The sequence below is a fragment of the Crinia signifera genome, chromosome 7, assembly GCF_055691185.1.
Source record: "Crinia signifera chromosome 7, ASM5569118v1, whole genome shotgun sequence".
Taxonomy (NCBI): domain Eukaryota; kingdom Metazoa; phylum Chordata; class Amphibia; order Anura; family Myobatrachidae; genus Crinia; species Crinia signifera.
In genome coordinates this window covers 196,055,352-196,078,777 of record NC_139223.1, presented here as the reverse complement: position 1 = coordinate 196,078,777, position 23,426 = coordinate 196,055,352, and the positions used below count along the sequence as shown (strand labels likewise).

At 41.2% G+C, this 23,426-nt stretch overlaps 1 protein-coding gene across 2 annotated transcripts in view; it reads right to left on the bottom strand.

Moving 5' to 3' along the window:
- Positions 1-23,426, bottom strand: part of TLK1 (tousled like kinase 1) — a 309,486-nt gene that overhangs the window by 210,240 nt on the left and 75,820 nt on the right. The window contains exon 2 of one of the 2 annotated variants that reach the window (XM_083154832.1): positions 18,206-18,354. The gene's annotated coding sequence lies outside the window, so the exon portion shown is untranslated. Of the gene's footprint in view, positions 1-2,433; positions 2,639-18,205; positions 18,355-23,426 lie in introns of those variants that run through there. The other variant, XM_083154831.1, reaches the window with a different exon arrangement.

Below are 23,426 nucleotides of genomic sequence, written 5' to 3'. Positions count from 1 at the left end.
TGTTTCTTTGCAGGTAATTGGACAACCAATTTACAAACTTTTTTTTACATCTTGTGCACTTTTTGCAAACACAACATTTGTATAGTATTTTGATGCTTCTACTTATTATTTTATCTATAGTTCTATAATGTGTATATACAGGAGGTCTTAAGGTGTGTACACACAGGTATAATCAGCATGAGATTTAGACTATATAATCAAAATCGCATCGGGATCGCATGCAGATCGCACAGGTTTTTTACCTTCTGATCCCAATGCGCACTCTCATGGCAACACAAAACGAAACCCAGAAAGACAGGGCTGCAATGACTATATACAGCATATAATAAGGGACTCTCAGAAAATGGCTGCCCCCATAATGCAGACAGTTTTTGAGGATGCTAGAGTAAGCTTATAGGGGCAGCCATTTTCTGAGAGTCACTTTTCATATGCTGCAGGAGCCGGGACCTGACAGAAGCGCCGGCCACGGCAAGAGGTACTGTGCACGGGGAGGGTGCGGGGTTCCGGCCGCCGGCAGGGGCAGACGGCATCTGATAACTATAGCCCTGCAGACCCCCCGGCGCCCACACCTTCTCAGCGCCTCCCCGCCACTGCGGGGGGCTGCGGGGCTATAGTTACGCCACTAAGGGATATCAAATTATCTTTGACGTGGGACTTTTTTGCATTTTCATTTGAAGATCGTTTTTTTCAAAATAGATACAGTACATTTAAAAAAAACTACACACAAACAGGGTACCTCATGAAATAGGTACCACTTACCCATACATGCATGTTAAAGAGGTATAATAAACAAAATGTAGACACATTAGAAACACAAAAAATAAAAATAAAATCAACATCCATTAACTTTATACCAAAAATTTCATAAATTAATTTATCAATAAAAAAAACTGAAGTACTAGAAAACAAATATTGCAAACTATAGTCCTGATTGGAACTTGTACACTTGGCTGCAGCCTAATTAACAGGTAAACGCCGCCCGACCGAGCGTCGCTCCCCCCCTGCCACGCAAATAGGGGGCAAAAAAATCCCGTTCGCAAATAAAAGTCAGCCTAGACCAACTTTTATTTCCTACGGAGATTGCCGAAGAGCAGGGGTACGCCCAGTGTTTCTATGGGCACGCCACCAATTTTGGAAACCTTGGGCGGTCCGCTGCATCCACCCCCTGCCCTCCTATCCTAGAGTGAATGCAACCAGTGAGTGTAAAACTTGCCAAAGGCATTCGCTCAGGGGGAATTGCCCCTATGTTTAAAACTCTTGGACCGACTTTATTTCCTGCAACCACATGAAGTGATTAGAAGCAGGCAGCCATTACAATTCCTAGAGAGCAACAGGTATAGGCCAGAATCAATGATGAATCCAATGCAAAGAATCCTTACACAGTGATGATTAGATTATTACTAGAATTAGCATTTTACATTCTCTGCAACATAAATTCACAACAAATATAAGACACAACTAACTGTCAAAGGAACATGAAGCTGATAGACGGAAAGTTTAATGGTAAGCGTAAGGTCTAGTAAATGCCCCATTGGTCTAGATGGGACTGATAATGTATGGGAGGACAAAGGTCTTTCCTAAGCCGGGCCTGGCTGACAACCTGAAATCAACCATCATAAAAAGTAACCAGTCCTCCACATTAACCGCAGAATGGACTTCAGTCTCCCCAGATCCCTGCTCTATCGCTTTTTTTGTTATTTACTAGAGTATTCTCCGGCTGTGTGTTCCCTCTGGAGACTTCTGTCTGTAAATGAACTGCATAGAGAGAGAGAGCAGGAGCTGACAATGGGTCAGACCATTATTCAGGCGTCTCCTGATAAATGACACCCATTCTGTAGAGTCATTGCTGAAGGCTGAGGAAGTGTGTGGATGGAGAGAGTACATAAAGCAGCTCCCCAGGAACTCACAGGAGCCAGCAGATAAACATTACAGCTGTAACAAAGTACAAACAAAACAAAGACAGGTCTATCTAATAAGCCAGGGAGAAGAACCCTCTGAGCCCTATAAAGGTGTAGAACTACACCTCCCAGCATGTCTGGGGAGCCAACCACTGGGACTTGTAGTTCCCCCACAGATGCATACTGTAGATAGATAAATACACACACACACATAGATATAACAATATCTACATCTCCCAGCTACTCCTAGAACTCTGCCAACAGCTGCTCTGCTCATGTCTGCTGGAAGCTAATGTATTCTCAGCAGCTGCCAGTGGATAGGAGCAGGCTGAAGTTAGCACAGGAGCAATGTCTGATGGAGGAGGCATTATGCTGATGGAAACCGGATGGGAAGAAGCTGAAAGCAGCACCTCTGACATGACACTTACTCCCTGCAAAAGTTGACAGCAAGAGATTGCAGAGAGAGAGCTCGGGAGGGGAGCTGCGGTGTCAGCGCACCCAGGAACCCAGGAACCCCCGTGTAGCCAGGTCCTACCTGTCCTCCCGCTGCTGCTGCTGCTGCTGCTGCCCGCACTGCGTCTTCAGGTGGCCGCCGCCGCCGCTCCGTGCAACCTTTGCATCACTAGTGTGTGCGTGTGTCACTAGTAGTGAGTGCGCCTGTCACGCTGGCCTGGTGCAAGCACTTGTATCGCGAGGCCCGTGCACCAGAAAGTGTCCTCTCCTCCAGCAGCAGCAGCCCCTGCATCTCCCAGCACACACATACTGTATACTGTATATATAGATATATATCTCTATAAACACTGCAGGTTACAGGCTTTGCACCCACAGCAGCAGCAGCATTTCTCTGTTACTTCCCATCGCCTCTCTATCTCCTCCTGTACACTTATTATTACCGTGTGCTGTGCACTCTGTCTTCTCACCACACTATTCTGCATGACATTTTATTTTCTCTCTCAATATACTCTCTGTAGTTGTAATGTATTCCTTTATTGAGCAGGAAGGAAGCAAAGTTTGCAGCTGATACAGTTTCTGCCAGGGAGGAAAAAAATTACAATTTGCAAAAAGGAGCTTTGTAATAAGTTTTTGGCTACAGTAAAATGTCCGTTGGGTTTAAAAAATAAAATAAAAAATGGAATATTAGCATTTAATAAACAGTTGTGCCCTGAATAATAATAGGACGCCGTGGGCGTGGTTTTGTACAGAAAATGGCCTCAAGTCGGGATGGCCGCGACAACCAGTATAACTTAATTTGAATAGTCACACAGCTGTATATGTAAAAAATGTAATAAGCTCACATACATGGCAATAAAAGAATATTAGCATGGGGGTATTCACTGCATGAACTATCCAACACTGTCCACGTGTAGCACACACTCCAACGGGTTTCGTCACTACGGCCTCCTAACGAAGTCCGTAGTGTCGAAACGTGTTTGGGCGTGGTCTCCTGATGTGCTGTACCACCCATTCGTTGTCCCGTCTTGTGGTGGACCGTGCCGCTGCTGCCGGCAGGTGTGTGTTTGTTCTGAGGAGTACGCTGTTGCTGTCTTACCCTGCTGGGTCCATTCCAACCTATGTGCTACACGTGGACAGTGTTGGATAGTTGATGCGGTGAATACCCCATGCTGATATTCTTTTATTGCCATGTATGTGAGCTTATTACATTTTTTAGTAAAGTTTAATACATTATTGCTCATTTGTGCGCTCCTTCGGTTTTCTTCCTACATGCTTCTTACTGTTGGGGCTCAAGCAAGCCTTCTCTGAAGTCGAGCTGCACTGTATTCCGTAATTGTTTCCCGCCCTCCCTCCCTTATGTTACTATGTTACATTGTATCCCGTAATTGTTTCCCGCCCTCCCTCCCTTATGTTACTATGTTACATTGTATCCCGTAATTGTTTCCCGCCCTCCCTCCCTTATGTACTATGGTGGGTTGGGTGTTAATTGCGTTGGCTGATAGGCGGGAAAGAACGGCAGGTTAATAGAATTAGTTCTTATACAAATGATGATGCTACGTATATGTTTGCTTTTCGGTGCGCTCGCCTCTCATTGGCTTAGGCCTTCGCTGGATCACCCGCTCGGGTACAGCGACCCCACCCTGATGGGTGGGTAGTCAATGCAATAGGTTGAGCGGATACCGCTTGTTAGGGTAGGCTTGATTACGGATGCAGATTGTGTGGGTGGAGCTTAGTTAATTAGCCTTTCTTTCTGGTCCACCATTAACTAATTAATTATTAATAGATTAATCTAGCTTAAAAGTGCTAAAATAAATCAGCTAACATTTTCTGCCAAACCTAAGTCTCCGAGTCTTCATTTCAGGTTTCGTTTGTACGTCTTGAAATGTGATGTATATACATGGTAGAGGTCACACACATCAGATGCTAGGATGTTTAATGACTTCATAGTTTATTGTGTTCAATATATAGCTTTTTAAATAAAGCTGCAGCACTTTCACTTCCTGATGTTTACTGTATATTTTTAAGTACATGTCTGTCTTATTGAATCTACTATTTTCATTTTTATTCTGATATATATATATATATATTAAAATTGTCTGCATTTTATTTCACCCAAGCAGCACTTAACATACTTTTTAAAGGCTTTTTGGGAATTTTCCCACAGCTCCTCCCAGAGCATGTAAAGTTTACTTCATAAACAGGTTTGTCTCTACGCCCCACTTATTCCCTACTGACACATATTTTACAGGGGATGTTGGACAGGGAGCTGACTACAGACACAAGGGTCTCGCAAAGGTTTCTGGAACAGTATCCTGGGAACACCCTGGAATTCCTTCACATTAGCTGAATTATGTGACTCATTAAGCTGAGCAGATATCTGCAGCCATCTTTGTTCTGTGCACAATCATTTGGCTAATTACATTCACGGCCATTCTAAATCGGGTAGTTGTTCAAGGAGATGGATTTACGGGATACACATATTTAACCTCAATATGTCACTCATGTTCCAGCCGTGTGTTTGTGAAAATTCAGAGTTTAAGGTGCAATTCTAAATGTATTAAATAACAAGAAAATCATGTTTGCATATCTTCATGCATTTATTTTGGATAACATACATTTTTTTTCCCATTTCATTGCATTATTAACCCTTGGAGTGCCAAGTGAATTCGTCAAAATAGGTGTGAAAATGGGCAAGCAAAAGTTTTTAATTCATCATCATGACCTGTATGTAACTTATATAGGAAATGTAATATTTTTCCAAACAGCATTTTTTATTTGAATTTATATAACAAATGTGAGCGAAGCTGGCATTTTTTGCGGTCATTTTGCACATTTCTCACAGAGATGTTGGCACTCAAAAGGTTAACGGTTTAAAAGCATTTACATATTAGATTTAAAGATGTGTTTGGATTGGACAAGATGATTTGTGTACTTACACACAATGCAGTTTATATTTTTACTTTTTTAACTTTTTTTGGGCTATGTCGTTAAATGACATTGCAAATATCAGTGTGTGCATAACCTAAAGCTGGCCATACAATAAGATATCTCTGAGTCGTGAAAACGTCAGCGATTCCCCCTTGAGCCGCCCGGGAACCTCCCAGACGCCAGGACCGCATATGATATATCGTATGTGGTTGTTTTGCATACGATATATATCAAATGCTAGAGTACAGGACTTTGCCCGTGCTGCACCCCTTCAGTGGAACGCACTCCCTCGCTCCATTAGACTCTCCCCAACCTTGCAAAGCTTCAAACGGGCACTGAAAACTCACCTATTCATCAAAGCGTATCCTTCCACTGCATAAACCAGCTGGTTCTCCGACCCCTTGCCTGTTTACATCCTGCTATCTAACCACCACCCCCTCGCTTGCACCTCTTGTAATCTGTCTGTCTCCCCTTCCTACTAGATTGTAAGCTCCTCCGAGTAGGGCCCTCTTCCCTCCTGTTGTCAAAGCCCACTTCTCTTCACATGTCACTCACAGCTCTCCTATACTCCAACACTCAGTGACCATCTTCATACTCATCTCCATCATTGGCCTCAAGCCTCTAGTTGTATGTTGATTGGGTCCTCACTACTTACATTTAAGCTGTAATGTGTATTGAACTGTGGTGCTCTTTATTTGTACTCCATTTTTGTTATTTATTCAATGTTATTCAAGTTTTGTCTCCCTGTATTGTTCCTTTGTACGGCGCTGCGAAACACTTGTGGCACCTTATAAATAAAATTATAATAATAATAATCAAATGCGATCCCAGCCAAGCCTGCTCATAAAATCGGACCTGCTGTCAAATACATTTGATTTAAATGCTTTTTATGCGATTGATCGCTGCAATAGCATAAAAAGTGATGCATGTATATTGCCCTAGTGAGGACAACTTTATCCTGGGTACACACTATCGGGGCTGCCATCAGAAATTGTGGGGCCCAGGACTAACGAAGTAGGCAGGGCCACTTTTCTCTCCTCTAACCCCCGGCGTGGCTGGTGAGACCTCCGGTGTCCATAGCACTGACCACACTAACTCTACATTTCTTCAAGGGAAATTCAAACTTGTTTATATCAAATTACACTTGATAGATTCCAGTCCTGGCCCCCTTTCTGTCTGGGTCCAGGACTGGAGTCCCCACAATTCCCCCCCTGATGGCAAACCCTGCACACTATACAATATATCACTCGTCCAGCCGATGATCGATATAGCACTAACTGCATCAGCTCGTGTGTACATCCGATATCTCTGAATATCGCTATTCTCAGACATCACAGAAGCCCTGCAGAACTAGATGGGTCAGACATATCAGACATATCAAGTGGCCAATTGGTGAATGTGTATGCTTACCAAAAAGTCATTCAGTCTGTGGGACAGACAGTCAGCCTGGGGGTCGGTCAGGTGTGTACCGAGGTTAAGGGTTATTTGCCACATAAATTTTGAAACCTATTTTAGGCTACAGTATATGCACACTGGCAGTAAATTCGGCATTTATGAGTTTATATTTCAAATAAATCTAATTTGCATAGATATGAAAGCAAATAATGGTAAGCGAACATTTTCTGGGAGTGTCAGAAGCAACGCAGGCGTGCCCAGGCATTTTAAGGGAGGGTGTGTGCCGTCAGCTCCACCCCTGATCAGCCTGTATCTGACGCAGAGTTGTGAATGTGTCAGAGCTACGCACACTTGCGCAGACCAGAAAAAATCATTCTATGGTGAGTTAGTCACGAATAGATTTGTAGATGACCTGCCCATTCACAAGTTATTCACAGATTTCACTCTGGGGGGTCGTCTGTCTTATTGCATGCCTCTGCAAATTCGCACATCAGCGATCAGGTCTGAATTAGGTCCCACTGGCGTTGCAGAGTAATTCATCGATCGATCCTTGGACCTGATTTCGGTGTAGTGGCAGTTTCCATGGTGTGGTCATTATTAGCCGCGGTGCGCACTTGCCAAGGTACTTTTGCAATTCCGCTCGCAGTGAGGAATCAGCTGCAGAGTGATTGACAGGAAGAGGCCGTTTGGGCTAGGTAACGGGGGTGTCTGCAATTCGCAGTCGTGTAATGACCATTTCCAGGGCATGTCTCAGCGTGCGACTAATCTCATATGCATAAAACATGGCACTAGCGTCACAGTGGCCATGGAGGCAGGCAGAGTCAATGTTCCTCGCATCTGTATTATGGTTATGACGGAGTACGCAATTGCTGAGCCTGTTGTGGTGGCTTTGGTGGGTGTCTAAGTTCACTTGTGTTCCCTCACAGTTTCATCATTGAAAAGGATCGTTGCTGCGTCAGCACTGCAACCGTACCTGAATCAGGCATCTTGTGCACTGCACTTGAGGTACATCAATGCTGTTAAAAATGTCCATTCATCTCAATAAGAGCAGATTATAAAATCAATGCAGTGTGGCTAATGCAGTGGCTACCAAAGTGGGTCCAGGGGTGTCCTGGGCTGAAGGTCCAGGATCAATTCAGATTATATATGGGCAGTGTAATAGGCATTTGTGTCTTCTAATCAGGTAACATATGATCAAATGGAAGCAAACCCTCTCCCTCAGCACATAACTGAACCTAAGGATGACATATAAAAAAATCTTAATTTGATATCATTATTTCATTTCTTAACTAGAAACTTTTTCCTAGTGGTGCCGTGAAAAAAAACAAAAAACGCAAAAACATTCTGATTTACTAGAGGGCCATGATTCTAAAAAGTTTTTGCTTAGGGGAAACACACACACACTAAACACGAATGTGGTGCCAATTGATTGGGTGGCCTACGATACATGAAACCTGCTTTTTTCCGCCGAAATCATCACATACATACATTGCAGTTTATATAAATTTAGTATGAATTAATGCAAGAAAGAGGGTGATATAAGTGAAGATATTTAAATTTAAACACTAATACAGTGGTTCCCAAACTGTGTGCCGTGTCTCCCTGGGGTGCCTCGGGACACTTGCAGGGGTGCCGCGCCTTGGTGGTCCAGGACCAACTCAAATTATTAATGGTTAATTATATATGAGAAAAACCAGTGCTGGTGGCTGCCAGTCATAGAATGTGTACAAACAGAAGCAAATCCTGTCCTTTACCACATAACTGCCACTAAGAATCGCATATAAACCCAATCTAATTAATTTTTTTGGGACCTAGGGGTGCCATGAAAACAATTCAGATTCTCTAGGGTGCCGTGAATCAAAAAAGATTGGGAACCCCTGCACTAATAGCATTCTACAAAGTCTACTATAAATGGTCTGGTAAACTAGGCGTACTCAATAAGACGTTTCTAAATGCTGATCGTAGATGTTTCTATAGTGGCTATAGGGGTAGCCTGTTCCACACTGTATTGCCCTGCCCAGTAATTGATTCTCTTTGGTCCATGGTCTGCTTGAATCTATTAGGGACATCACAGCTGCAAACACATATACAAATCAGTAGACATCGATAGAACTCGGCAGGACTTTACCATAGGCACAGGACACATCAGCAAATTTACGATCATTCGTATGAGCAAAGTCAGCCGTGAATTCAGCTCAAAATACGCACGGCAAATAGACCAATTTTTGCCATTTGTGTTTGTGGAAGAACCTTGCGAACGGCTAGCAAAGGAAAAAGTTGCAGTGTTCCTTCGCACATGTGCACTTAGGCCCTTACACACGCGCAGTCCACTTATCAGCAATCACATCTGAATCGGAACCAAGGTTTGTGTACGTTGCAAAGGTGACATTATGTCGCTCTCAAATATTCTTGGAATTCTGACTATCTTGGATATGGGAAACTCAGTCTGAATACAATGTTTCAACAAAAAAAAATTGTGTTCATTCTTAAAACATGACAATTTCTGATCATTTGTTGTAAATACATATTAGCCAGTTAAGGTATGAAATCTATGGGAAGTTCGGCAAGATTTATGTTAGGTTAGTTTACTTATACAATAAAACCCAATCCACATTATTGATAAATACACAGCCTAAAAAAAAAAAAAAATAACAATTAAGTTTTCTTTGGAACACAAATAAAATGTTCTGTAAAAAATAAAAGAGTTCTTTAACTGGTTTGATAAAATGCAGAAAACACAGGTAACAGCATTCATCTGTCCGGCTTGTCTCTGGACCTGACAACACCCACACTAGGGCCCTACACATTCGAATGCATGCGTCATGTTGGATCATTTCTATTCCTTTGTGCTCAGCATGTATGCTGCATCACTGTCTGACACTGGAGAGAGCAGGGCTAAGGCCTTACACAACAACATTCACAGAGATAGCATGTGCTGGTGCTGTGTACTCACTTGTATCATTATTGCACAGTACTCTGTGACCCTGATATTTCTCACAGTGGCAAGGACACAAAAACACAATACATAAGTATTGTACATGGTTTTACATGTAAAGCCCTAGACTAGACGACCTGCACAGCGGTCAATATCGTTAACGATATTAGCCATGTCTGCAAGAGAATGAATTGAGTATAGAACGATAAACAAGATCGGTAAACCAGAGCGGGAGCGGGCATTTTTATTAATGACATAGAGCATGCACACTGCACGATTTAAAAAAAAAGATATCTCTCAGAAGGATGGGGCTTTATTAATGCTTACCAATGTTCAGCAATGCAGGTGGGTGTGGAGCGACATATGGGGGGGTGTGCTGCCGACAAATCGTCGGAGTTGGGTCATTAAGGCAAAATCGTATTATTGCGGTCCTGCCCCCTTCCAGTGGCAGGGGTTATGCGGGGGTGTCCACCATCTGGGATACTTGCCTACTTTTCTGGGGGACCGTGTGTACCACCTGATTTTCAGGAGCCTCCCGGCCGATCCAGGTTAGTAGGCAAGTGGGATCTAGGTCACAGGTTCCCAAACTCGGTTCTCAAGACACAACATGGTTCATGTTTTCCAAGTCAACTATGGATATTTCAAATGTCGGTGTTACACAGTGCTCCTGCCGGGTGACCTGGGAAATGTTTGAGGTCCACTGATCTAAAGGTTCAGACACACTGGACGAATTTTTAAATGATAAGTTTTATTCTGGCCCTTGTGAGCACCAACTTTTAAATATTGTTCAGTGTGTATGAAACAATTGACAAATTACGTGCCCTCCTGTCCCGCGGGTCATTAACGAATCCCCACGTCATCTGTGCATGCATCTCAATTTTACATTTAACGACATCATTCAGTGTTGAAAGCTATATCGTTCCCCCAGTGGCACCGCCGATATAATTAATGATTTCAGCGGTGCCACAAATCGCCCACTGATTGCGCGCAACTTAATTTTACATAAAAAAATGTGGCTTTAAAGCACCAACCTATCAAGAAAATACTAATCTGACATCAAATGTTGTGACTGATTAATAACTGGATTCACAGATGCTGCAAACAACTGCTCTGTATTTTCTCATAAAACATTTTAGTGGTTATTGCTTCATTGTAATATCTTAGTGTTCTCACACTCTATGTTGTCTTCAATCATTTTCTATATGTAAGATCTCTTTTATCATTTTGTAATGGTCATAAAACCTCTTCAGATATTTGTAGATACAAAATGGTCACAGCACGCCTGCTTTGCCGCCACCTCCAGTTACCTCCCCCAAATAGTCCCCGACTATCAATCACTTTGTCAATAGGGGAGGGATGTATTAACATACATCGCCGCGATGCTAGCGCAGATGTACTAACATATGGGGCTAGCATCGCGGTGCGGTGATGAAGGCCCCCCACGATACCTGTGATGTGGTCTCCGTCACCTCCTGGGCTCTGCGGCGGTGACATTCTGCATCGGAGGAGGAGCAGCACGGAGGATGGGGAGGGGGGTCTGCATCTGTGGCGTGCAACGCCCAAGGTGGTGATACCCTGCCTTGCGAAGTTGGGGCGGACGGATCATAGTACATTAGAAAATGCGGTAAAACCCCCCGAAAACGGGGGTTTTACCACATTTTCCACTTAGTACATCCCACCCTAGGTCCTCTCCGCCACCATGGCACATGGTCTGTGCGAATGACCCATGCCCAGATTGGCAGTAATTGCCCCGATGCTTAAAAATAGGGTTAGCAGGCACTAGGTGGTGCGCAGGTCTCCATTAAAAATTGTGCGGTAATTTTCCATATTGTGCATGCACAAAATGCCAGGTAAATGTCTGCCACCCCATTTGACCTGAGCACCACTCAGTGCCCATAGTCACTGTCAGGAGCTGCCACAGAATTTCAGAGATGAGAACACTTTTTTGTTCCATACAGGATTTCTACCCCCAAATGTTCATTGAATTTTAAGTTTTTAGGTTTAAATTTTGTTAGAGACCAACTTCACTTAATTTGAAAAAGTGGGTGTGACAGATTTCATCAGATTTACTAGTGGGTGGTGGTGCTCCCAGTGTCAGAAAAAATATTGGGGGTTATTCTGATTCACTCGTAAAGGCACAATCACTCTCTAATGGACAAAACCATGTGCACTGCAGGTGGGGCTGATGTAACATGTGCAGAGAGAGTTAGATTTGGATGTTTTATTGTTTCTGTGCAGGGTAAATACTGGCTGCTTTATTTTTACACTGCAATATGGATATCAGTTTGAAGTACACCCTTCACCCAAATCTAACTCTGTACATTACATCAGCCCCACCTGCAGTGCAGACGGTTTTGTCCATAGAGTGATTGTGCCTTTCCGAGTGAATCAGAATAACCCCCCTTGTTTTACAAGTAGAACAGAAGACTCTTTTTTGGGGCACTCATAGATTAACTCCTAGTATATGTTTCCCTTACACATATGTGCATACTCCGGATTAAAGTAAAATATAACTTTTATACATTTTTCATAAAAAAATATATGTACATTTTTCGTTTATATACAGACAAGACACAACATTACATAGATCATCCAGTCAGACAACTGTGATGATTCAGACCACAAAAAAATGAGGACATAAAATATAATAATTCCACTTAAGTGCTTAATTGCTTGTGGAACAAAGACCCAAACAAATCCAATGTTTACCAAAGTAATATGTCACAATAGTTATATTTATCATAATAGGTATCAATTATATGCATGAAAAATAGGATGCAGCGTGTCCTTCCTTAATACAGATTATATGATCTAATTGTACCTTCCTTGTTAGTGTAGCAGATTGAATTATTGTATCAGTATTGGTTTAGACGTTTGGGTTAGTTTTTAGGGTATTTTTTTTAGGGTTTTTAGAGTATTATAATTAATATCAAAGTTTGAATTAGGGTATCCGTATTGGTTTGGGTTACTGTAGTATGGATAGGGTATAAGGGTTAGTTTCGCAGTTTGAATCATGGTATTAGTATTAGTTTAGGGGTTTGGGTTATTGTAGTATGGATAGGGTATAATGGTTAGTGTCACATTTTGAATTAGGGTATCAGTATTGGTTTAGAGGTTTGGGTTAGTGTATTAGGGATATGGTATTAGGGTTAGTGTCACAAGGCGAGATGTATCAAAATGAAAATGCGGTAAAACCCCTGTTTTATCGCATTTTCATATGTACTATTATCTGGCCGCACCGATTTCACCGGCCACGGTATCAACACCCTTTGGTTGTCGATACCCTATAGATGCCTATGGGCTTCTTTTCGCCACCTCACCCCAACCCCGCCACCTCGCCAACCCCCCCTTTCCCCCTCCCTTGGGCTTACCTTGTTGCAGGTCCTCCTGGACCCCTAGCAACGCAGCCGGACATCCTTCTGGCTGCAGGGGGGAGGAGGAGGTGCCAGGGACAGCCTGCTTAGCTGTCCCATGGAATGTAGGCAGCAGGAGGCGGCAGGGAGGAGACTGAGACCCTCCACAGTACAGCTATAGCGGTGGGTCTCCGTTACGCACCGCAATGCCAGCCGCATATGCCCTGGCATCGCGTTGGGCGGGCAGCGAAGGGTGGCAATGTATATTAATACATCCCGCCCACAGTATGGATTAGGGTATCAGTATTAGTTTGCGGGTTTGGGTTAGTGTAGTATGGATAGGGTATAAGGGTTAGTGTCACAGTTTGAATTAGGGTATCAGTATTAGTTTAGGGGTTTGGGTTAGTGTAGTATGGATAGGGTATAAGGGTTAGTGTCATAGTATGAATTAGGGTATCAGTATTAGTTTGCGGGTTTGGGTTAGTGTAGTATGGATAGAGTATAAAGGGTTAGTGTCATAGTATGAATTAGTGTATTAGAATTAGTTTAGGGGTTTGGGTTAGTGTAGTATGGATAGGGTATAAGGGTTAGTGTCACAGTTTGAATTAGGGTATCAGTATTAGTTTGTGGGTTTGGGATAGTGTAGTATGGATAGAGTATAAGGGTTAGTGTTATAGTATGAATTAGGGTATCAGTATTCGTTTGCGGGTTTGGGTTGGTGTAGTATGGATAGGGTATAAGGGTTAGTGTCATAGTATGAATTAGGGTATCAGTATTGGTTTAGGGGTTTGGGTTAGTGTAGTATGGATAGGGTATAAAGGTTTAATGTCAAAGTATGAATTAGTGTATTAGTATTAGTTTAGGGGTTTGGGTTAATGTAGTATGGATAGGGTGTAAGGGTTAGTGTCATAGTATGAATTAGGGTATTAGTATTAGTTTAGGGGTTTGGGTTAGTGTAGTATGGATAGGGTATAAAGGTTAGTGTCATAGTATGAATTAGGGTATCAGTTTTAGTTTGCGGGTTTGGGTTAGTATAGTATGGATAGAGTATAAGGGTTAGTGTCATAGTATGAATTAAGGTATCAGTATTAGTTTGTGGGTTTGGGTTAGTGTAGTATGGATACGGTATAAGGGTTAGTGTCATAGTATGAATTAGGGTATTAGTATTAGTTTAGGGGTTTGGGTTAGTGTAGTATGGATAGGGTATAAGGGTTAGTGTCATAGTATGAATTAGGGTATCAGCATTAGTTTGCGGGTTTGGGTTAGTGTAGTATGGATAGGGTATAAGGGTTAGTGTCATAGTATGAATTAGGGTATTAGTATTAGTTTGCGGGTTTGGGTTAGTGTAGTATGGATAGGGTATAAGGGTTAGTGTCATAGTATGAATTAGGGTATTAGTTTGCGGGTTTGGGTTAGTGTAGTATGGATAGGGTATAAGGGTTAGTGTCATAGTATGAATTAGGGTATCAGTATTAGTTTGCGGGTTTGGGTTAGTGTAGTATGGATAGGGTATAAGGGTTAGTGTCATAGTATGAATTAGGGTATTAGTATTAGTTTGCGGGTTTGGGTTAGTGTAGTATGGATAGGGTATAAGGGTTAGTGTCATAGTATGAATTAGGGTATTAGTATTAGTTTGCGGGTTTGGGTTAGTGTAGTATGGATAGGGTATAAGGGTTAGTGTCATAGTATGAATTAGGGTATTAGTATTAGTTTGCGGGTTTGGGTTAGTGTAGTATGGATAGGGTATAAGGGTTAGTGTCATAGTATGAATTAGGGTATTAGTATTAGTTTGCGGGTTTGGGTTAGTGTAGTATGGATAGGGTATAAGGGTTAGTGTCATAGTATGAATTAGGGTATTAGTATTAGTTTAGGGGTTTGGGTTAGTGTAGTATGGTTAGGGTAAAAGGGTTAGTGTTACAGTATGAATTAGGGTATTAGTATTAGTTTAGGGGTTTGGGTTAGTGTAGTATGGATAGGGTATAAGGGTTAGTGTCATAGTATGAATTAGGGTATTAGTATTAGTTTGCGGGTTTGGGTTAGTGTAGTATGGTTAGGGTATAAGGGTTAGTGTTACAGTATGAATTAGGGTATTAGTATTAGTTTGCGGGTTTGGGTTAGTGTAGTATGGATAGGGTATAAGGGTTAGTGTTACAGTATGAATTAGGGTATTAGTATTAGTTTGCGGGTTTGGGTTAGTGTAGTATGGATAGGGTATAAGGGTTAGTGTCATAGTATGAATTAGGGTATCAGTATTAGTTTGCGGGTTTGGGTTAGTGTAGTATGGATAGGGTATAAGGGTTAGTGTCATAGTATGAATTAGGGTATCAGTATTAGTTTGCGGCTCTGGGTTAGTGTAGTATGGATAGGGTATAAGGGTTAGTGTCATAGTATGAATTAGGGTATTAGTATTAGTTTAGGGGTTTGGGTTAGTGTAGTATGGATAGGGTATAAGGGTTAGTGTCATAGTATGAATTAGGGTATCAGTATTAGTTTGCGGGTTTGGGTTAGTGTAGTATGGATAGAGTATAAAGGGTTAGTGTCATAGTATGAATTAGGGTATTAGTATTAGTTTAGGGGTTTGGGTTAGTGTAGTATGGATAGGGTATAAGGGTTAGTGTCATAGTATGAATTAGGGTATTAGTATTAGTTTGCGGGTTTGGGTTAGTGTAGTATGGATAGGGTATAAGGGTTAGTGTCATAGTATGAATTAGGGTATTAGTATTAGTTTAGGGGTTTGGGTTAGTGTAGTATGGTTAGGGTAAAAGGGTTAGTGTTACAGTATGAATTAGGGTATTAGTATTAGTTTAGGGGTTTGGGTTAGTGTAGTATGGATAGGGTATAAGGGTTAGTGTCATAGTATGAATTAGGGTATTAGTATTAGTTTGCGGGTTTGGGTTAGTGTAGTATGGTTAGGGTATAAGGGTTAGTGTTACAGTATGAATTAGGGTATTAGTATTAGTTTGCAGGTTTGGGTTAGTGTAGTATGGATAGAGTATAAAGGGTTAGTGTCATAGTATGAATTAGGGTATTAGTATTAGTTTGCGGGTTTGGGTTAGTGTAGTATGGTTAGGGTATAAGGGTTAGTGTCATAGTAAGAATTAGGGTATTAGTATTAGTTTGCGGGTTTGGGTTAGTGTAGTATGGATGTTTTTATTAATAATAAAGCCTCATATAAGTAAAGTGATGACCAATGTTCCCTCTAATTTTACGCACAGCTTAGAGGGAACACTGGTGATGACGTGACATGATTATGGAGGGTGTTTCCTGCTCTACAAGTCTTGCCATTTTTTTTTTTTTAACAAACATGTAAATCACAGTTTTACAAGTAAATCTGAAAGGTGTAATCTCATAATTTGTTCTATTTTATGGAAGGGGAATGTAATAAACAGGAGCTAAATATGTTTGCACAGAGGGATAATAAAGCAGACCTTTCATTGGAGATTAGTATTTTATTTAGAAGTCTGTACACCATACATGTTGTCTGGAATTCCCAGGGCAGGGCATGGCTGGAGTGACCTTCGGTGGTGATGGTTCTATTGCAGGTTTTATATGGTAACCATGGTTGATCCACCTGTGGCCATCACTACCACACTTGTTGCTAGTACGGAGCAAGGAGACCATGTGATGTGTAGACATGCCCTGCACAAGGACCTGCCCTCCACGCTGGCCATGCTATGCTTCTAGAGGCTGCAAACTGTGCAGCCTTAGAAGCTCATTTATACTGCAGCTCAACATGCACAAAAATTGAGTGACAGTGTAATGACCTAACAAAGATGCTGAATTATACATCGATTGTGCAGTTACAAGGGCGTTATTACCATAGGTGGGAGGGGTGCAGCTGCTATGGGGCCCAGCGCTGAAGGGGGCCCATCTTTACAGTCTAGGTTATATGTGCTATATACATTTATTACCATCAGTTGCTAACTAGGGGGCCCTTACAAAGTTTTGCTATGGGTCCTACGAATGTCTAGTTACGCCCCTGTACAGTTACAAATAAATAGGGGTTTTTTTTGTTTTTTTTTAAATAGTTGTTGACAGGTACAAAATGAATCCTATATCATTAATACGGAAACAATAAGCCACTATTATATGCAAATAATCAATGTATTTATTGTTGTTATTTAATTGTATCTGGTGTGTGACTTACAGATGGAGCCAGCCTCATCTAGCCATCTCTGGATAGCCATGCTGAGCCATGCTGAGCCAAGGCCTATTGTTCGAAACTGCAATACAATACATAGGATAATACAGTAGGGCATTATCAGAGTAATCCCATTACTCACTTAACCCTAATGAAGGGATAGATGAAGATGGCTCCATATCAACTCTGTGACTGATGATATTTTGACTGTCAACATTTCGACCATATACTGAGTATTGCCAAAATGATTATATATCTCTGAGGAGATCACTGAATAAAAATAATGTTAAATGTGGAACTTGTAGTATGAAAAAAAGGAATCAGTTGGTCACTCACGGCGACTATACTAAACAAATAATAAAAATAAGGGGTGAAATGTAATAGGATGAGAGAATCAGAAAGTGGGAGATTTGGTAAGAAATCTCCAGGGTTTTTTTAAAGCGGCAATCATTTACACTGCAAAATCAAACTGGTATTGCAGTGTAAATGATTGCCGCTTTAAAAAACCCCTGGAGATTTCTTACCAAATCTCCCACTTTCTGAATTTCTCATCCTATTAAATCACACCCAAGATGTCTAAAATACAGTTGCGGCCTTGGTATAATGATAAATTATCAGATCATTACAGTTAATAATCAATCCAGGCAATGTCCCGTACACGCGGTATGATTCCGTAGAATCAAAAGTGACCCAGAATTGCACAGTTTAGGCAGCATTCGAAGCAGATTCGATCACCGATGCGCGGGTACACGATATTGGGATCGAAAGTAGAAATAGATTCTGCAATCAAGTCTATTTCTGCTTTGATCTGCTAGATCAAAACAGTGTCAAGTCCCCCCCCCCCGTTCGCTCGTCATCCCTCCATCCCGATGCCACCAGATCGGCCCGCGTGTACACCGCATAAGTGTTATCAATTAACATGACATAGGTATTCTTATGGTTTCCACATATGTCTCATCACATCAAATCGCGTGCGATACGCTAAAACAGCATGTGATTTGAGCTAGATGCGATCTAGTACAAAAAGTACTGCATACACATACTGTAGATACCACATAGGCAACACCAATAACTACAAGCATAAATGAGTGAAAGATATTACCAACTGTCTTGAATGTCTTAGCAGGGATCTTGCATCATTCTCCAGTCTCATAAGCACTGGCTCTTTCCTGGAAAGTTGGTCCAATGATCCCAATTTTCAATGAGCAGTCATAGAGAAGTCCTCAGACCAAATGAGTGAGATAAGCAGGCCTTAAAAAAAGACAAGTGATAGAATGTTAAAAAAAAAGGGAGCACTCATAACTTCTGATTTTCTGCAAATTACTTAATACTACCCCCGGCCCCTATGTAAGGGTCTGCTTAGTTATAGGAAAATCTAACAATAGCAATAGTTCAAGATGAAAAACTAGAGAAATACTATAAAATAGTGCCCAATAGAAACACAAATTATAAGGAAGTAACCTCTTCCTGATACAAGGATGAAAAGTGTGTGTGTGTGTGTGTGTGTGTGTGTGTTTGTGTGTGTATATATATATATATATATATATATATATTAATTGTATAGTTTGAATTGTAATGGATCTCCTATGATGTTCGACTTTACATTTACATTTGCTTGGATCGTATTCTGTGTTTCTTTGTGTTGTATCCTATTCTGCAGTGGATGTGTTGTATTTGGATGTCTACATTTGATTTAGCAAATAATACATATATTGCAAAGAAAAAGTACCCAGCAATTGGGGCAGGGACAGAGGGTTTGGTTTAGGTCAGGCATGTCCAAACTATGGCCCTCCAGCTGTTGTGAAGCTACAAGTCCCATCATGAAAAAAGGTGGTGGAGCGCTAGAAGCGGATCAATTGGATATTACAAATTTAATGAAATATATAAATAATTAAAATTATAACTGGAATGACATAAACAATAAAATAACAATAAAATTGGTAGGACAAGGAAAGGTAATACTTAAGTCTCTGTATTGCTGCCGTTAGTATCCCTGGGAATGGAGGGCTTTTGATTCACTGAAAGATGCCCTGTAGAGATGATATTGGCAGTGAGCCGTCCTGGATTGTACAGATAGACGCTGGAGGATGATCTGATTCCCAGTTCTGGGGTCCTCACTATATTGCGCTTGTTTCTTGTGGTCACTGTGGTGGGTCTCACGCTGGAGGATGATCAAATTCCTATTGCTGGAAAGGTCCTCACGATGTTGCGGATATTGTGAACCACAGTGGAGATGAAAACAGTTCCCCAAATGGGTGGGGATATTGGAGGCAATCTGGACTAGGTGGCAATGAAAGGGAATGAAATATCTTCCAGGATATGGCAGGGAGTATGGCAGCAAAGGCAGAGATCCTTCCAAGTCCAAATTTAAAAATAGCAAGTGCTGCCTAACATGTTTCGTCGTGATATCACGACTTTATCAAAGGTATGGCACTTGGTAAATGGGCTGGGTTTAAATACCCTTAAACAGGAAGTGTACATTCACATATATTCAATTATCCAATTGATCCTTTGAACGTATATTTTAAAGATAAACATAAATCCAAATAAAGTGCAATTTTTGCTTATACATACTAGTATATAGGAGGCAGACCTAATGTGGGTAAGAGGCAGATGTATATAAAGTTACCTTGAGTTTTGACAGAAAAAGTAACATTTCACAATGGGGACGGCCGGCTGGAACGCACGCCGCGTCTCCGCTTCCGGCCCATGGAACGCATGTGGTTGCGCCCATTAGAATGACGCGTATCCGGAAGGTTGTCGCGTATGGATTATTTTTTCCATACAGTGCTCTGTGGCACGCATATGCATGTCACGGCATACAAACCCGGAAGTCCGGGTGCAGTTGCTATATGGTTTGAACACTATGAGACGCATCTGCGTGTCAACATGCCAGAGAGTGAGGTTAGAGATAGGTATGCCACCACAGGAGATTTGGAGATGTGTATACATATAAAACTCTTGTGTATATACATTTCTTTAGTCTTCTCCCATTTATTATATATTTTGTTTATATAAATATTTATGTGTATGTTTTTATTCCATGTGTATGTATCTATTCAGATTTCATTGTCTACAAGTGCCACAACTCTTCTGTGCCAAAATCAAATACTATTTAGGGTGTCTTAATATCCTCCAATAGAGATGCACGCCAAATATACAGGTTGAGTATCCCGTATCCAAAATGCTCGGGATCAGGAGAATTTTGGATAACGGATTATTCCGTATTTCGGAATATTTTAATATTTCAATTATGTATTTTGAAGTATCTTGCATTTATGCTGTATAAACACATAATATACACACAAATATATTTTATTACCACATAAAATACACACAAACATATTTTAATTGTTCAAAAAACAAGGTTTCAAAACGTGAAACAAAATGTGTGTACTATCTCAGCACTGAATTTGAATGCCAAGCAATCATTGTCTTGCACATATATAGTGCCAGTTACATATCATGTCCCCAGTGATGCTGTTACAAATGTCCCCAGTGAGTTTTTAGCAAAAAAATAAATTTTTTTCACTTTCTGGAATGTCCGTATTTCGGAATAATTTGGATAACGGATATTCGGATACGGGATACTCGACCTGTATTGGAATATTTTCATATATATTCCATTTATATGTATTTATATGTCTCTGTACCACATATAGATCCCCCATTTGCCATAGGATGAATTCAGCCCTCTTTATTATCATTATTAATTTTACTTTATATCATTATTTATTATCTGCAGTAATTGTGATTACTTCCAGCCTGTTTGTACCCCAAATGTCCGCCAAACTTTCATCAGTTATCGCTGTCACATTTCACCTCCGGGTGTAATGACACGCAGATGCGTCTCATAGTGTTCAAACCATCTAGCAACTGCACCCGGACTTCCGGGTTTGTATGCCGTGACACGCATATGCGTGCCACAGAGCGCTGTATGGAAAAACTAATCCATACGCGACAACCTTCCGGATACGCGTCATTCTAATGGGCGCAACCACATGCGTTCCATGGGCCGGAAGTGGAGACGCGGCGTGCGTTCCAGCCGGCCGTCCCCATTGTGAAATGTTACTTTTTCTGTCAAAACTCAAGGTAACTTTATATACATCTGCCTCTTACCCACATTAGGTCTGCCTCCTATATACTAGTATGTATAAGCAAAAATTGCACTTTATTTGGATTTATTTTTATCTTTAAAATATACGTTCAAAGGATCAATTGGATAATTGAATATATGTGAATGTACACTTCCTGTTTAAGGGTATTTAAACCCAGCCCATTTACCAAGTGCCATACCTTTGATAAAGTCGTGATATCACGACGAAACATGTTAGGCAGCACTTGCTATTTTTAAATTTGGACTTGGAAGGATCTCTGCCTTTGCATCCTGGAAGATATTTCATTGCCACCTAGTCCGGATTGCCTCCAATATCCCCACCCATTTGGGGAACTGTTTTCATCTCCACTGTGGTTCACAATATCCGCAACATCGTGAGGACCTTTCCAGCAATAGGAATTTGATCATCCTCCAGCGTGAGACCCACCACAGTGACCACAAGAAACAAGCGCAATATAGTGAGGACCCCAGAACTGGGAATCAGATCATCCTCCAGCATCTATCTGTACAATCCAGGACGGCTCACTGCCAATATCATCTCTACAGGGCATCTTCCAGTGAATCAAAAGCCCTCCATTCCCAGGGATACTAACGGCAGCAACACAGAGACTTAAGTATTTCCTTTCCTTGTCCTACCAATTTTATTGTTACTTTATTGTTTATGTCATTCCAGTTATAATTTTAATTATTTATATATTTCATTAAATTTGTAATATCCAATTGATCCGCTTCTAGCGCTCCACCACCTTTTTTCTTTATTCCCATCCATTAGAGGGTTAACACCCCTCAAGCAGGAGCAGCTTAGCAACACACCCCACAGGGCGCCTATTCCTACTCTGAGTACCCCATCTCGAGTACACCCATTTTTTCTTACAAGTCCCATCATGCCTTGTTACAGTTTTGCTATTAGGGAATGCTAAAACTATTGCAAGGCATGCTGGGATGCGTAGTTTCACAACAGCTGGAGGGGATGCAGTTTAAATACCGGCGGTTGGGATCCCGGCGTTCAAAATCCCGAACACCGAAATCCCGAACGCCGAAATCCCGACACTTTCTCCCCCCATGGGTGTCCACGACACCCTCGGAGGGAGAATAAATTAGTGTGCAGAGCTTAGCGAGGCACCGCAAGGGGGTGGGGGCGATCCACGTCCCCCCCCTTGTCGGGATTTTGGCGTTCGGGATTCCGGCATCGGGATTTTGAACCCAATCCCAGCTGGAGGGCTATAGTTTGGACATGTCTGGTTTAGGTCTATTCATTGTCAGACCTCGTTTAATAAAGTCACACTAAAAGCACTGATATATAATCAATACAGTCAGTGACTGATGGGTGCAGTAATGGGTATTATTAAAGAGGCCCTATAATACCTTATATTACTTATTATAACAACCAGTCACAGTAGTGTTGACTGCCTCGTCCATCCCCACAATTACAGATTGTAACAGCCTGGCAGGTTCTATATATATATATATAGATATATATATAGATAGATAGATAGATAGATATATCTATATATAGATAGATATATATATATATATATATATGAATACACACAGCAAAACCCCAAACTTGCACTCAAATCAGAGTATTGGCTGCACCACTGCAGGATCCCCTGTTAGACAGGACCCAGGGTTTTAGAGATGAAGAAAAAAGGGAAAGCAGGGTGCGCTAATGGATATAATCACAGCCACTGAATAAATAACAATTTATTAATAACAATTAAAAATGCCCTTTGGGCAAAAAATTGACATCACAGAGTAGGACTCATTCACTTCATAAAACAGATGAATAATATCATTGAAGTTGAGACTTCCAAAGTCGAATAGAATTTCCATCGCGTTTTGTCATATAGAATGACTTCCTATGGGGCGATGGATATTACAATTCATACTGTAAATTAAAATATACATAAATAAGTAACACATACAAAATCATCATAGAGTTTTCTCTTTCCGATTGTCCTCCTCTCCAACCATGCTCTTTGTCCAGAATTTTGTCTTCTTTTTTTATGAACATAATGTTTTATTGTATATGTTTTCTGTCACAGACAGACCTCTGGATTGCTGACTCCTGCTGACTTTTGTATGGATATTGACCTTCCTCGAAAATGATCCTAAGAAGGATCGAAACGTCGGACCTTTTTTCCTGACAGCTTTTTCATCTTTGAAATAAATAATACTTTTTTTTTTTTTTTTTTAACTTGCCAGG